The 16,820-nt window shown below is 44.3% G+C and overlaps 1 protein-coding gene across 22 annotated transcripts in view; it reads right to left on the bottom strand.

The window, feature by feature from the left end:
• Nucleotides 1-16,820, bottom strand: part of ndst2a (N-deacetylase/N-sulfotransferase (heparan glucosaminyl) 2a) — a 162,066-nt gene that overhangs the window by 31,146 nt on the left and 114,100 nt on the right. For 8 of the 22 annotated variants that reach the window (XM_045700786.2, XM_045700790.2, XM_045700784.2 and 5 more), the window contains one exon: nucleotides 12,636-12,725. The gene's annotated coding sequence lies outside the window, so the exon portion shown is untranslated. Of the gene's footprint in view, nucleotides 1-8,930; nucleotides 9,156-12,625; nucleotides 12,726-16,820 lie in introns of all 22 variants that reach the window. The other 14 variants (XM_082964759.1, XM_014154557.3, XM_014154552.3 and 11 more) reach the window with 3 other exon arrangements.

Raw genomic sequence — 16,820 nt, 5'->3', positions numbered from 1 at the left:
ACAGATGAGGAAGCTCTTTTCATAGAAGGGAAGCAGAAGAGGAATAAGCTTTTGTTGAGGTCTTTCCATGTATGGTGACTTAGTTTCACTTGATTATCTTTGACTAGCAAATTCATGTAAGAAACTGTCTCTCCGTCCTGTCATTTAACGTAATAGCTTGACAGTTCCTGGAAAGCAATGCAAACACACAGCATTGACGGGCATGGCTTTGTTAGTCAGATGGACGGCTAAAAATATCTAAATTAAGTCTGAAACCAGGGTCTAGGTTGAGGGGAAGAGAGGACACACACACAGACTGCTCGTTCCCTCAGAGGAGAACCTCCAGAGTGAAAAATATTCAAAGAATATCTCCCTCATTAAAGCAGAATAAATATTTAAAGATTAAAGATGGCACTTCATTAGGCAGGCCATCCGTTGCGGCACAGTGGAGCACTGGCGTTCTGACAGAGGAGAAAGAGCGTCGCAGCGGGCCCACAGGTGGTATAGCCTTGACGTGCCGGTCGGCTTGGGGAAAAAAACATGTCACAATATTTACACTGTTACCCGGTGCGCTGCGTCAAAACCATGGGGCCCCAGTAATCTCTCCATGGAGGGATGCCATGCAAACAAGGGCAGCCGGCTGGAGATAAGGAGGAAACAGTGGAGGGGGGATCAGGAGTATATTTAACCTGGCAGGGAGAGAGCAGCCCTGGAGTGATGAGGGGGAGATTGAACCAGGGGAGAATGACTGCCCCCTCTCATTGAAGCCACGAAAGTTCAAGGCCGTCCGCAGTACTGCAGACATTGTAAGCCGAAAATAGGATCCTTGAGGTCGGTGGGTTTCTAGATTTAAAAAAAAGTTACTGGTAGAAGGATATGCATGTAAACTGGGCTGAGAAGTTACTGGTAGAAGGATATACATGTAAACTGGGCTGAGAAGTTACTGGTAGAAGGATATACATGTAAACTGGGCTGAGAAGTTACTGGTAGAAGGATATGCATGTAAACTGGGCTGAGAAGTTACTGGTAGAAGGATATACATGTAAACTGGGCTGAAAAGTTACTGGTAGAAGGATATACATGTAAACTGGACTGAAAAGTTACTGGTAGAAGGATATGCATGTAAACTGGGCTGAGAAGTTACTGGTAGAAGGATATGCATGTAAACTGGACTGAAAAGTTACTGGTAGAAGGATATACATGTAAACTGGGCTGAGAAGTTACTGGTAGAAGGATATGCATGTAAACTGGACTGAAAAGTTACTGGTAGAAGGATATGCATGTAAACTGGGCTGAGAAGTTACTGGTAGAAGGATATACATGTAAACTGGACTGAGAAGTTACTGGTAGAAGGATATGCATGTTAACTGGGCTGAGAAGTTACTGGTAGAAGGATATGCATGTTAACTGGGCTGAGAAGTTACTGGTAGAAGGATATGCATGTAAACTGGGCTGAGAAGTTACTGGTAGAAGGATATACATGTAAACTGGGCTGAGAAGTTACTGGTAGAAGGATATACATGTAAACTGGGCTGAGAAGTTACTGGTAGAAGGACATGCATGTAAACTGGGCTGAGAAGTTACTGGTAGAAGGATATACATGTAAACTGGGCTGAGAAGTTACTGGTAGAAGGATATACATGTAAACTGGGCTGAAAAGTTACTGGTAACAGGAATACATAAATACTTATGGTAATATAGTAATGGTAATATATACGTTGTAAACAGTACTAATGACCAGTAGCAGGATAAATAGATACACTAATAATGGTAATAAAATCAATTATCAATGACAGCAGTGGAATGGAGTCACACATCTAATCAATAATCATTTTAGCAGCAGCGTTGGTTGTGTCTGAGTGGGTAGAGACCTGGTCTGTAGGAGAGGAGTAGTCCTTAGCCATTTAACAGTCTTATTGCCAGCACTGAGCTAGGCTGCAAATGTCACTTCCTAGAGTAGCTCAAACTGAGCATGTCATCTCTCCGTGAGACGCCATCTTAACTGACTTCACTTGGCTTCAATGCGCTATTGAGTCTTACCATATGGAAGAATGGTGTCACGTGATCGATGACTTTGTCCATTCATATATACAGTCATTGGAATGAACCAATACAAGTGCCAGCTGAGAAAGCACATTTGTTAAGAATTAGGCTCAGGGAATCCCAGCAGTCAAACACAGGGAGTGTGTGGTATTGTTATTCTATAGGATTCTGCTGTGTTGCTTCTACCGCTGCCGCGTTCCATTCCCACACGCAACGCCATTGGGTGTTTATATAATAAACCCCTGCATCTGTACGGCCGGTGGAGGAGCCACACAAGGCCACCCACCGTGTGTGTACACACAAACCCCAATGTGCGTGAGTATATCAACATTTGAAAGGGAGGGGGTTAACATGACCACCTGTCTGGCAGGAGTCGCGTTTTAATGACATCACTGACCCTGACTTGTGGCTAGGCCTGCTGCTGCCACGTTTTCAAATGGCCTCCAGCAAACATGCTCTGGGGGAACTGGATTAGGGCTAAATCAACTGTGCATACAGAGAGCAATGTAAATATGTAATCACTGACCTTCAAAAACGACTACAACTACCACCACACTAATCATAAATAGCCCATTTCATCTCCTCGACAATAATAACGCAGTAGAAGCCAAAATAGGAATAAAGGAGGAAATAAACTAAATGACCTTATGCAGGAGATTAGTAGATAAAGCCTCATGTATAGTCACTGGGGTTTGGTTGAAGATGAAAGGTAAGGTTGTGGGCATCGCCATTGGCCTTGGCATAGTGGTGAGGTGGACGCCCTGGTTGCTGTGTGTCTGTCTTTGTCTGGCAGTCAGTACTGAGGAAGCAGTGCGGTCTCAGAGAGCAGGCCAAGGCTATAATCCAAACGGGAAAGCGGCCGGGTCAACACTGTGTCAGTGTGTGCGTGTGGTGTGCTGAAGTGCGCCTGTTGGGAGTGTGTGTGCACGTGCATACAGTATGAATGAATGTGTGTTTGTGTGTGTGTAAATATGCATACTGTTTACGTCCCAGGTGTGTTCTACATTTGTGTATTTCAGAGAGCAGCTATGTGCCTCTCGTTCCCCCTCCATCTCCCAAGCTCACTATACATCAATAGTCAAAGTGAATAAAACAGGCTCTTCCTGCCAATACAATTAAATCTGTGTGTGTCTCTAGATCTACCACTGTCTATGTCTGCATGAGTGAGTGCATGTAGAAGCTGAGAGGCTACAGTCTTGAGGGAATAGTATTGTACACTGTGTTCCCAGTTCCCTTCCAGTGTGGGAAGCAGTGACCCAGATGAGCAGGGCTACAGAGTAATTTAGGACTGCTAGAGGAGGAAGGGCCTGACCCTTAAACCCCCCCCCCCCCAGCAACTCCCACCAAGCCCCTGGGACGGCCAGGAGATGGGGGTAGAGCGGCGGTCAGCGGTCACACTTCCAGGCCCCTCTCGACTTGGTCCACTGGTCCCAGTATGCGGCTGGATCGATAGCTTGCCTTTGGCTGCTCCAGAGCACAGGGTTACAGGGCACCCCGCTGTCCCCTACGTACCCGCCTGCCTCAGCACTGCTGTCTGACTCAACCTCCTCTTCCTAGCCCTGCATTCTACTCCAAAACACATAGCCAGACAGTGTGTGTGTGTGTGTGTTATAAATGACTATTGGTGCATTGTAATATGCTTGTATTGTGTGGATAATTGCATGATCGGTTACACAAGTGTGCCTATGTCCTGGATGTGTTGGAGTATGTACTGTAGTCTATGCATTATGATGATAGAAATCCGTTTCTGTGCTGTGTGTGAACTGACGTTAGAATAGTTAGCATTTAGTGTGAGTGTAGTGTGTTTGTAGATACCGTGCTGTGTATACCATGGTATGGCATGGGTGATGTTGCTCTCAGGCTGTGGCAGACTGTCTCAGATGTCAGCCTGGGTTCTCACACGAGACACGCACACGCTACCTCCTGGGGGCCAAAGCAGAGCACGGCATCCTCATCTCATCTCTCGCACAACATTAGATTCAGCCTGCCCTCCTCAACGCCTTCATCTCATTCATCTGATTAGCGGTCTTAAATCAGTGGCTGCAGGCTTAACAGCAAGCCAGCAGAGTTCTGCTTGGACGGGACTGTTCTCTATTGGCCACACATCTCAGGCTGCTTCCCACTCAATCCCTCTCTGTCCACTTACTACTGTATCGTCCCCTCTGACCACTTCTCTTCTGCTGCTTCCATTCATTCTGTCCCCCGCAATGTTTTTCTGCATTTAAAACACATGGGTGGGGGGTGGAGCTTGTCTCCTGACTTAGGAGGTTGAATTTCTGGGTAGAAGTTCCCCTTAGGTACGCAGATCTATGAGCTGTTTACCCCACAGACACCAAAGGCAACCTAGGATGTGTCTAGGGGTCTATGGCTGCCTGTGAGAGTGTACAGTATGGTGACTGACACAAGTGATATGGCATTAGCATCTGCAGCAACACACAGTGGCCAACCCTTTGGGGCCACATCCCCTCTCCCCTAGGAAGGGACAACAGAGAGGTTAGAGGGTCCAGATCACTGAGAAGGGAGGACAAAGGCCCAGCAATGTAAAGTAGAGCTGGGAATTGCCAGGGACCTCACGATACTTAGGTGCCAATAAGATATATATTGCTATTCTCACGATTGCGATTCGATACTGCAATTCGATGTTCCAAACATATTGCTCACCATATGTCTGCTGCAGAGGGACAAGAGAGAGCCACGAGAAAACTAGTGTTGATCAGTCATGTAAATAAAAGTGACAAAAGCATATTGGCTCCCTATTTAAAAAGATGTAAAAGAAGCTATGGAGGACAACTACTGGAGTTTTGGTGCAGGCACCACCAACTAGAGCAAAAATATTGCGATAGTCAAAACAATACGATATATCATCAAAAATAATATCCCGAAATGTAACCGACAGTGCAAAAGACACATGTTAAATAGTAGACAGAGAGACGTCTGTCAACATGCGACTTCCTTAGTAAAACAATGGACTCAATCCGTAGCTGAGGGATACAAAAACTCTGTCTGAATGCCACCGAAAAGCAGAAAGTGAGAAAAGGGAGAAGAGTGAGGGAGGCGCTACAGTAGAGGACAGCGTCTAGGAGGCCTCTGGAGGCAGAGATACGGTCCAGCGACCTCAACACCTTACAGATAAATCCATCACCTCTTGCTCCTGCCACACGACTCCGCTCAGAGAGGTGGTTGGGAGCTTTTTAATTGGTCGGGGACAGTCACACACTGCTTCCTGAGGCCCAGCGCTATTAGAGGTCCACAAAGAAAACAGACTATTTACACCGCTCTTTCTCTGTTCAGGCAGGTGTACAGTACAGTACACCCACTCCCCTCCCATGACTCGTACCCCTAGGATAGGCGAGAAGTGCCCCCACCCCCATGGAGTCCTCACACTGTTCATGACTCACAGCTTCCTCTCGCCTCCATGCACAGGTCGCAATAATGGTCTTTCACAGCTGGCCAATCAATCGCTGAGGCTCCATATAACTGGTTGGTATGTGTGAGAGTGTAGTAAAAGTGTTTGTGTCGCTTGATTTTCTCTCTTTGAATTGGTTCGAGGCACTCCCACTCCAACTCCCAAAACAAGGGATTCCCTTCTTACCAATTAAAATGTATTTGGAACAATTTCTCCCAGGCTATCTTTTCTGTTTCTCCCTCATCATCATCTTTCATTAGAGGGCCTCCCTTTCTCCTCTTTCGTTCCCCAGCCTCTTGCCAGCATTCTCAATTCATTCTCATCAATTCCACCGTGCACACAAAAAGTCCCGGAGGACCCCACATGCACAGACCCGGGGGGGTGACACAAAAAGACAAAAAGAGGAATCTACATGCACTGAAGATGCACGCACATTCACACACAAACAGAGGCTGATTCGCTATGGGGCCTTAAGCTGTAAGAGTGTTTTTGTTCATGGGTGTATGTAGCTAAGGATGAGTGATGGTGAGAAGCTGTGTGGCTCTAGCTGAAGGCCAGTGAGCAGAGCAGCCACAGAGAGACACCAGGCAGTATGTAGGTGTGCATAGAGGAACAGGCTCATTCAGAGGGCCGAGCAGACAGGGCGCAGGAAACATCCCTTAATTAGCTCTCAGAGTTGGGGGGCTGCGAGGGTTCAAGGCCTTCCTCTTGGCACACGCACAGCGCTCACACACAACTCGCTCGCCCACAGCACTCAAACACAAAACACTTACAGCGCCCACACATAGCAACGCACACACATAGTGACACACACACAGTGGTGCTGAGAGGGACCACACAGGAGAGCTGCTTTTGTGCTTCTCCGCTCAGGTGGCCGTTTCAAACAGCACCACAGAGCACAGAGTCAACTGGGAGAGACATAGAACTAGAGAATGCAAAATGAAAACACACACACACACAGAGAAACGCACAGAATATAAATAGCCTACACAGGTCACCATGTCCCTAGTCTGCATTGTGACACCTCTTAGCGGCCACCAACCTTTTCTGAGTCAAAATGAAAGCCAAGATCTACCGCTCTGAATTATTTTTCAACATGACTTAAACAATGTAGACTCCTTCAACATGACTCTAATAAAAACAGTTGTGTAGGAATGAAGTTTGTGCGGTACGCCTAATTCATCATCACAGCATGGCAACGCTTAGCCTGCTAATAATGTCCTTCTCAGACCATATTATATTTCAAATAACTAAATAATAATGACAAAATCAAATAACTAAATTCATCAGCTGTTGCATTAGTTGAGAGGCACAGCTGGGCATAAATTGAAATAATTCACTTTTTTTATTTGACTGGACTGATGGTACCTGCATCCGCGTCAGTCTCAGCAGAGGGAGGGAGAGAGAAATAGAGGGTCCGCCTCTCACAGTCCCTGCTCTTTCCCTCCCTCTGCTGAGACTGACCGGAGGGGGGGGGACCGTCTTCCACCTGATGGCCGCACTCGAGTTGCACTGCATTATTTCTGCCTCATGGACAAATTCATGTTGTTGTTCCTATGACCAAAGAAAGTGAACTATTCCTCGATATTAAAAGAGACACTAATAATTTAAAAAAACACAGGCCTATCGATACAATTGGTTAATGGCTACTCATTCATTTCAGCTGCGGTGCTGGTTGTAGCACTAGTGGAAGTAGGGAGAAGCAAACTTTATGGTTTGTAAAAGTATTGAATAAAAACAGTGTTGATAGTGCTTTAAAAAAAACTTCCAACATGAACACTCATAAAAACAGAAGCTCGTTACTGTATTCTTTGACAGTCTCTCTCTGGTCATGGTTTTAAAGTTATGAAATTTCACGTAGGTTAGTATCAAACTATTATTTATTCAAATTACAAGCGCAGCAATGCACACCAGGCAGTAGGCTACGCACTAATGTTCGTTCCATAATGCAATTAGCAGGAAAACACAGTTGTCAGAAGATCACTGCACATGAGAGCAGTTTCATGTGACAGATGAAAATATTAGTTAGAAATACAGGAAGAGGGGAGATCTAATATGCAACAACTAACATGGGTTGATAATATGACTAGGATTGTGCCTTTGGCTACTGGACAATGAAAGACAGTTGATATAAAATAATACCCTCCACACATATGGTCTGATTTTGGCTAGGCTACCTTGAAGCAAGGTAAGACATGTAAAACATTCAGGTTTCAAACAATGAAGTATATGTTTTCAAAATGCATACAGCTCATTGCAAGGCGGTGTGTGACTCGCTGATGGAGCCTGCCTTCCGTTGCCTATGCATTTGCTGTTTGAGATGCTGTAAGCTACTCGTGTGATGAATAAGATGGGCATACAAAACTAATATACTGTACACGGGCCAATTTAATTCCACTAAATTACGCAAATTAACCTATAGGCAGATAAGTATGACCAGTCAAATGTATTTACATAGACTGGTATTTCCATCAATGAATAGCCTAAAAAGCATTATTTAGCAATGGAATTGTATCATTTTTCTCCTGGACGATTAATTGGATTTATCGGCTTCTCCATATTTTTTTTTTTTTTTCATCTGCCAAAAGCTGACTATTCCCAGCTAATGGAAACCCTGGCGTGAACAAACACAAGCCTGACCGCTCTGACTGGATAGTGAGCCGCCAATCACATCGGGACCCTCCATTACTGTGAGAAAACTCGCCCTGAGTGTTTTCTCTGACTTCCTGTTTGGTAGAGGTCAGGGGTTAATTATAGTGTTACAGAAACAGAGATGTCACATCTCACATCTCGCCCTTGAGATGGGACCTTGAGGGTCACTGGGGTGTAATGACTGACGCATTTGTCATCATGTTTCTTCTCGCTGACAGAAGTGCTGACCACCTCTGGCTTTCGTAATGAGGTGATGGCATTACTCACTCAAAGGCTTTTCATCACATACATGAATGAAAGCACAGACTGATGTACTTCACACAAGCACCACCAATACGGAGGTTTATTACAGCTGCATGGAAGGCCGACTGTACAGACCTTTCTTTAGAAGAAAAACAGCATATTTATCAAGATTCCTTTTGAATCAAGAAAAATAAGTATCAATAAGAGCAGAAGACTACCCCTTCAGGTGACTTATTTCCACACAGCCATTACACTGCTAGGGCAGACAACACAAGCCACTCACTTAAGCATTACATGTCTTTGGGGAAGGCTGAGCAGAGCTGAGTTTTTAGTGCAGCTGCCCTTATGCGCCTTACCCTTTTCCACCAGTGCTGTTCACGCAGTTAAGCAATGAAATTACAATATTATAGAGTCAGTCGACGCTTGAGAGATCCATGGAGAATGGAAGAACATAGGTGAAAATAGGAAATATGAAGTGTTTATTTTTAAGGGCTGGTAAGAGTCTACTTAGCCTAGGTCGTTAGACTTGACAAATAGAGCTAACAATAGGAAAACAACACTAACAGCCATTAACAATTCTATATAATCTTAAGCTCCATTTCTTCACCTGAATGTACTGGGTATTTTAGTCTCCCTTGGCTACAGACACAGCGAGCCCAGGCAGGCAGGCAGGCAGGCAGGCAGGCAGGCAGGCAGGCAGGCAGGCAGGCAGGCAGGCAGGCAGGCAGGCAGGCAGGCAGGCAGGCAGGCAGGCAGGCAGGCAGGCAGAGGCAATGCGATCAGGTAGGCAGGGGATTAATAAAGAGATCCAGCCGTTGCGTGTTCTCTGGCTCTGGGTAGATAAAAGCAATTTGGGAGTTGGAGCACATCAAAGACAAAGGGACTGTTTTTTTTTTTTACCATGACAGAGGGCTATTTATCTTCCCCACAGTGGCCAGCATGCTAATCTCAGGCTGCTGCCAACCTTGCTACAAAACATCTGGACTCTCTCCACACAGGTACACACAAAGAAACTCTGAGACACAGAACCACACAGGCACACAGAACCACACAGGCACACACAAAGCTCTTCCCAGCATAGCAGAAGAGGGAAGCGAGAGGACAGCAGTCCGTCGGCAAAAAGTAGAGAAATAGACATCAAATCAAATGAGTGGTACCTCATGAATGTTACAACTGCTACAATCTCCATAATTCTATAAGCTCGTAATGTATTTCCCTCTCAACAGCAGGGCACTTTGACATCCGCATCGCTGCACTAAAATAACCAAGACAAAAAAACATGGGCAAAGCGACTCTCAAACTGCAGGTATGTTTATTCCATTCTATTCATCCTTGAGCGCAAAGGGCATTCTAATGTCTATCTGCTATGCCGTGAAGCTTGAGCTTCGACACACAGAGAAACACTACAAATACATTTACCAGAACATTAATAGTACAAACACAGTCCACTGTGCAGATGAAAGGAACATTTGTTAGGGCCAGTAAATTCAATGTTTCCCATAAATGAGTCCTCTGAAATTTCATCAAAGTGTAATTCAACAATAACAGGCCTACGCAGGGATATGGATATTGGCAGCTAGCAACTATACTATATCCATGAATACTAATAGCTACATTTTGTACAGATACGCTGTGTAAGAAAAAAAGATGCACATTTCTGCCTTTTGTTAGAATGCCTCATGGAACATTGACCCCTTCATAGACTTTGACCCAGATACACAGCGACCTTAACACCACCGAAAACAGATAGAAAACACAGAGGGGCATGACACACACAATCTCCTGTACAACAGTCAAACACACCGGGCCTCTTTACACTACACTACTGTGACGTCGCAAACTAGGTCCAGGACTCAAATCTCTGTTTAACACTAAAGCAGTCATTTTGACTGCTCCTGAATTAAACAATTGTATTACTCTGCCATTTAAGTCATGCCCCCCTCAGTCCTTGACTTTTCCTAAATAAGTCTATATAACACACTGCCATTGTTAGAGTCTTAGTATCACAAACCGAACTGGAGTTACAAGCAGTTTAAAAGAGGGCATGTCATTTTTGAGTCTACTCTGGCCTACTTGGAGTGGGCTACACAGTGAGAGCGTGGGTAATTGCACATGCTGAACGCCTTTCCATATCTGGGAAAAGATCCACATAGGGTGACAATTGAGCAAGTGTCAGAGAATGTGGTGACCAGGGCTTGTGGAACTTACGTTGGCAAGGGGAGAAATGTCACCATGGACAATTTCTTCACTTCACTGTCATTGGCGAACAAGTTGCTTACCAAGAAGACGAGCCTTGTCGGCACCATGAACAAAGTGAGAAGGGAGCACCATCCCTCTGCGCAAAATAAGGCACCTGCACAGCCGCTGTACGGTGCTGAAGAATGACAAGACAACACTCACAAGGCAAGAAAGAACGTTTCTGTCATGGGGACATAAAGAGAAAACCGGAGACTATTATGCACTACAACCAAACAAAGGTATGTCAAAGTGAGTCAAGCAAGTGAAAGTGACAAAGATTTGTGTCGACAAAGGATAACAGCTAAATTAAATCCAACTGATCCCAAGACGCACACAATGTAAGCATGAGCTGACAATAATTGACTATTTTTGACTGCTCTTATAAGGACACATTCATTATCATGCCATTTTTGCTTTTGTGCTGATTTTCACTATTTATCAAGCACACTTTGCACTTATGAGGTTTAGGCTACTGATGTTTTCATCATTTGACCGTGCGTTTTGGTGGTTTTCTTTTTACTTAAGCTGTGACCGTGTTCCAACACATATGCTTTCCGTTTCATAGTTCCAACAAAGACAACGTATTACACTGAACAAAAATATAAACTCAACATGTAAAGTGTTGGTCCCATGTTTCAAATAAAAGATCCGAGAAATGCTTCATATGCACAAACAGCGTTTCTCTCAAATGCTGTGAAGAAATTCATTTACATCCCTGTTAGTGAGAATTTCTCCTTTCCTAAGATAATTCATACACCTGACAGGTGTGGCATATCAAGAAGCTGATTAAACAGCATAATCATTACACAGGTCCATCTTGTGCTGGGGACAATAAAAGGCCACTAAAATGTGAAGTTTTGTAACACAACACCACAGATGTCTCAAGTTTTGAGGGAGCGTGCAATTGGCATGCTGACTGCAGGAATGTCCACCAGAGCTGCTGCCAGATACTTAAATGTTAATTTCTCTACCATAAGCCGCCTCCAATGTCATTTTAGAGAATTCGACAGTACGTCCAACCGGCCTCACAATGACAAGCGGTTTGCTGATGTCAACGTTCAGAGTGTCCCCATGGTGGCGGTGGGGTTATGGTGTGGGCAGGCATAAGCTATGAACAACGAAACACAATTGCATTTTATCGATGGCAATTTGAATGCACAGAGATACCGTGACGAGATCGTGAGGCCTATTGTCATGTTATTCATCCGTCGCCATCACCTCATGTTTCAGCATGATATTGCATGGCCCCATGTTGCAGGGATCTGTACACTATTTTTGGAAGCTCAAAATGTACCAGTTCTTCCATGGCCTGCATACTCACCATTGAGCATGTTAAGGATTCTCTCGGTCGATGTGTACGACAGCGTGTTCCAGTTCCAGCCAATATCCAACAACTTCGCACAGCCATTGAAGAGAAGTGGGACAACATTCCCCAGGCCTAATCAACTCTATGCGAAGGAGATATGTTGCGCTGCTTGTGGGCAAATGGTGGACCCAGATACTGACTGGTTTTCTGATCCACGCCCCTACCATTTTTTTAAGGAATGTGTGACCAACAGATGCTTATCTGTATTCCCAGTCATTTGATATCCACAGATTAGGGCCGAAAGAAATTCTTTCCATTGACTGATTTCCTTATATGAACTGTAACTCAGTAAAATCTTTGAAATGTTTACATGTTGCGTTTCTATTTTTGTTCATTATAATTACACTGTTAGAATGTTGCAGTCAGAATGACACCTCACTAGCTTGAAGGGGGTCTCTCGAGGCCCAGCGGTTCTAATGATAAGAGAGGTCTACCACACTACACCTCCGGAGGCTTTTAAAATATACACACATTTGTGAACCATTGCATTAATCAAGTGTGCAACACTATGTGCAATATGGTTTAGATGAGAAGCTCCTGTATAGTTTGAATTGCCATTTTGTGTGTCTATATACTATGGTATTTACGGTATGTTTAATAAATGAACTCACACATGAAGCAGGAATGTGACTTTGGCCACACCATATCCAAGGTTAGTGTACACAGAAAAGTTGCAAATCTGATGTAAATCCACCTACAGTCTCTGACCTCTTGTTGCCGTGGAGACGTCCTCTGGTGCTGTCCTTGTGTCTGTCCCTCAGGCGTGTTGCGTCTGTCTGTCCGTCAGTCTCAGAAGGCCTGTACAAGGGACAAATTGAGGGTCAAGGCCAGGCAGATGGACAGTCCTGCTCTGTAAGGCGACACCATCATGGTAACTATTAGCTTTAGCTAGGCATGTGTCTGGTCAATGGAAGGCTGCCTCCGCCTCTCAACAGCAACAGCCTTCAATGCAAACAAACACATGAAAACACCCACATGGAAATGTATGAAAGGAGGAGGTAGGCAAAGCATTGGGTTAGCATTTGTTTACCTCCACCACCCCTCCTAATCAAAGGACTGTGTACCAGAACAGTGTTTCTCCTTCAGCTAGCACTGCTCTTACACAGATTCAACTACTCAAATAATCACCAAGCCAATGATTCAATTAATCCCCCATTTAGAATATTCTACAGAGGGGTGTGTGTGCAAACTAGTTTGAGTTCCTTCAACTGGAATATTTACCAAATAATCGTGTGAAACCCAGTGTGCATTCTGTCTAGGGGATTCATCACAGCTCTACCATGACACTCTCCCTTTTGTGTATGTGTATATGAGCAACACAGTACAGAGGGTGGCTCCTTTGTTCTCCACCACCCAGAATCCCATTTTAATGCTTCATAGTGCTCAGAGAGAACGCAGCCATCTCCTCTGTGGGAGGGGGGACCAGGGGGAACAGCGCAAGAGGACCGACACAACACACATACTTGTTCATCTAAAACCAGTGACATAAAAACATATGTACGCAAGTGGGAACCCAAACAAATCTTACACAACCCCTTAGTTAACCAGAATTCATAGACAAGTCACATACTGAGTATGTGTATCAGAGTCCCCTAGTAGGACCTGTGCTCCCAGCTCCAGTGGCTATCCTAATATTGATAGTGCAGCTCAAACAAACTCTGGCTATCAGAGCTGGCTGCTCACCAGAATCAACACAGAAGACCGTGGCTAGAGCTATGGCCCGTTCTCTAACACAGAGCATCAGACTAACCTGTGGTGTTAGAGAGCCAATAGGAGGCACTCTTTCCTCTGGTCAATTTTTTTTTCATATACCCAATGTCCCAGGGCAGTGATTGGGGACATTGTGTGTCAATGTGTTTTCAACAGGACAATGACCCAACACACCTCCAGGCTGTGTAAGGGCTATTTCACCAAGAAGGAGAGTGATGGAGTGCTGCATCAGATGACCTGGCCTCCACAATCACCCGACCTCAACCCGATTGAGATGGTTTGGGATGAGTTGGACCGCAGAGTGAAGGAAAAGCAGCCAACAAATGTTCAGCATATGTGGGAACTCCTTCAAGACTGTTGGAAAAGCATTCCAAGAGAAGCTGGTTGAGAGAATGCCAAGTGTGCAAATCTGTCATCAAGGCAAAGGGTGGCTACTTGGTTACTACATGATTTCATTTTATATTTATTTAATATAAAAAATGTAATATCGGTGCATCACTAATTAATATATATATTAATTAGTGATGCACCGATATGACATTTTTGAAGGCCAGCATCCCGGAGTCGCCTCTTCACTGTTGACGTTGAGACTGGTGTTTTGCGGGTACTATTTAATGAAGCTGCCAGTTGAGGACTTGTGAGGTGTCTGTTTCTCAAACTAGACACTCTAATGTACTTGTCCTCTTGCTCAGTTGTGCACCGGGGCCTCCCACTCTTCTTTCTATTCTGGTTGGAGCCTGTTTGCGCTGTTCTGTGAAGGGAATAGGTCAGTGTTGTACGTGATCTTCAGTTTCTTGGCAATTTCTCACATAGTAAAGCCTTCATTTCTCAGAACGAGAATAGACTGACCAGTTTCAGAAGAAAAGCTTTGTTTATGGCCATTTTGAGCCTGTAATCAAACCCCCAAACGCTGATGCTCCAGATACTCAACTAGTCTAAAGTCCAGTTTTATTGCTTCTTTTATCAGAACAACAAATTGCAAAAGGGTTTTCTAATGATCAATTAGCCTTTTAAAATGATAAACTTGGATTAGCTAACACAACGTGCCATTGGAACACAGGAGTGATGGTTGCTGATAATGGGCCTTTGTATGCCTATGTAGATATTTCATTTAAATAAAAAAATTCTGCCGTTTCCAGCTACAATAGTCATTTACAACATTAATGTCTACACTGTATTTCTGATCAATTTGATGTTATTTTAATAAACAAGAAAAAGCTTTTATTTTATTTTTTACTATCACCTAAAAGAACAACTGAAGAACACTAGACTTGTGCACATACTCCTCCAGGCCTAGGACCCTCACACTACCTGGTTTCAGAGCCTGCCCCTCCACTTCCTACCTCCCTCTTTCTTCCTCATGACACACACACTTCTTCCCTTCACAACACTCAATATACCCTCCCTTTGTTTCTCCCTCAATCCCTCTCATGACCCCCCTTCCCTCTCCTCCATTCCCCAGAGTGACGTGGGGGGAGTCTATTATCAATCTATTCAGCCATAAGGCCACTAACTGATTGGCTAATGGGAGGTCCCTCTCCCTCTATCAGTGTGCTACTGCTTCACAGTCTGATCTCAGCAGCCTTTAGAGGGCCATTCTGGGCCCTTAATGGCACTGGATCAATCACCTGTCACAGCTAGTCATGCACATATTCAGTACGCTCTACAGCATAGCCTAGTAAGTACACTGTAACTGCAATGGTCCTCCCTCACACAGATACATATACTTTTGCACGCACACACACACACACACACACACACACACACACACAAAAAGACAGACAGACACACTTAACATAATGTACACAATTGCAAACACAGACACAAACTCGCTCTCACACACACACAGCCAGCCGGCCCATCCATGCAGACACAGACAGCAGGGTGCCTCACAAAGCCAGACTAAGAGCATGGGAAGTGTGTTTCCATCGACTTGCCAGGAACGTGTGAATGTATATATGTATATCGATTTTAGCAATGGAAGAAATATAATTTTAAACTGTCGCTGTGTCACTGGTAGGGAGTGAAGGAAGGTGAGGGACAGGTTGAAACGTATTAATTGTCCCCTGCATGCACACACACACACACACACAGGGCTCGAAATGAAGGTCGTCCTATAAAATGTGTCTGGGACAGTTCAAAACAGACGTTGGCACAGCTGCGGGACGATAGGCCAGGAAAATATCAAACGCATAGAACAGTGGTTCCATACTAAAATGTTTAAACACACAAACGAGGCTGATGAAACAGATCACAACATTTAGCTTAAAATGTTGGTCAACTATGAATAATGCACATTATAAGCGCAGCAATGCGTTTACTCGTCTCGGACATTTGCGTGAACGTTCCAAATTGATATTCCCCGAGAACACCATTCTCAAAAGGCACACCTGACAAGAGAGGTTTTTATAATGCGACAGAGATGGATATACAGCCTAAAGGTAGAAACGTAGAAAGAAGAAATATCTGAAGATGCAACAATAGGATTGTACTTTACTGCCTTGGACAGTAGAAGAAGAAATGCTGGTTTCAATGGCAAATCAAGAAATCGTAGCTTTTTTTCTATGGTTGGATTTTGGCTAAAGCCTATTAAAAGCAAGGTAAGATAGGCTATGCAAAACGTCCAGGTTTCAAACAATGATATGGTTGGCTAGGCATTGCATATGTAATTATTTAGGGTATGGAAATGTATAATATTCCAATATCATTCCAATGTTGGGTAAATAACTATATTAGAATGCACATTTGACTCTCTCCTAGCTTGTCTGTGGGCCCGGAGAGGAGGTTTCGTGCCCGGTAGTTGCTGTGACATCTGCATTGTTTTGTAGGATATGGCTAGCTACTATTGTATTCTACAGAATATGGTTATATCTGACATGAAACAGAAGACAGAAGAGCGGAGTGACAGATTCGTTTTTAGAAGCACTGCGCTCAGGCATAAAAGTGTGTTTAATTTACTTGAAACGGAAGTCTACTGAAGTGAGACTTTGTCCTTGTGTTCCTTGGTATTTTTCGTTGTTTTGTTCACAAGCTAGGTTGTTTTTCGATGTTTGAGTTTCAACTGCTAGGAAAGAGAAGCAACGCGGATACTAGTCAGTCTCACAGGCACAAACATGATTGACGTGGCATTACCACGGTAACCTCCCGCTTTAGAGGGCAGATGAACACTTTAGTCTCATCTGT

This window comes from Salmo salar, chromosome 18, assembly GCF_965601325.2.
Source record: "Salmo salar chromosome 18, fSalSal1, whole genome shotgun sequence".
In the NCBI taxonomy this organism is placed as follows: Eukaryota; Metazoa; Chordata; class Actinopteri; order Salmoniformes; family Salmonidae; genus Salmo; species Salmo salar.
Note: the sequence above shows the minus strand (reverse complement) of the source record. Positions and strands in the feature narration are given on the sequence as shown.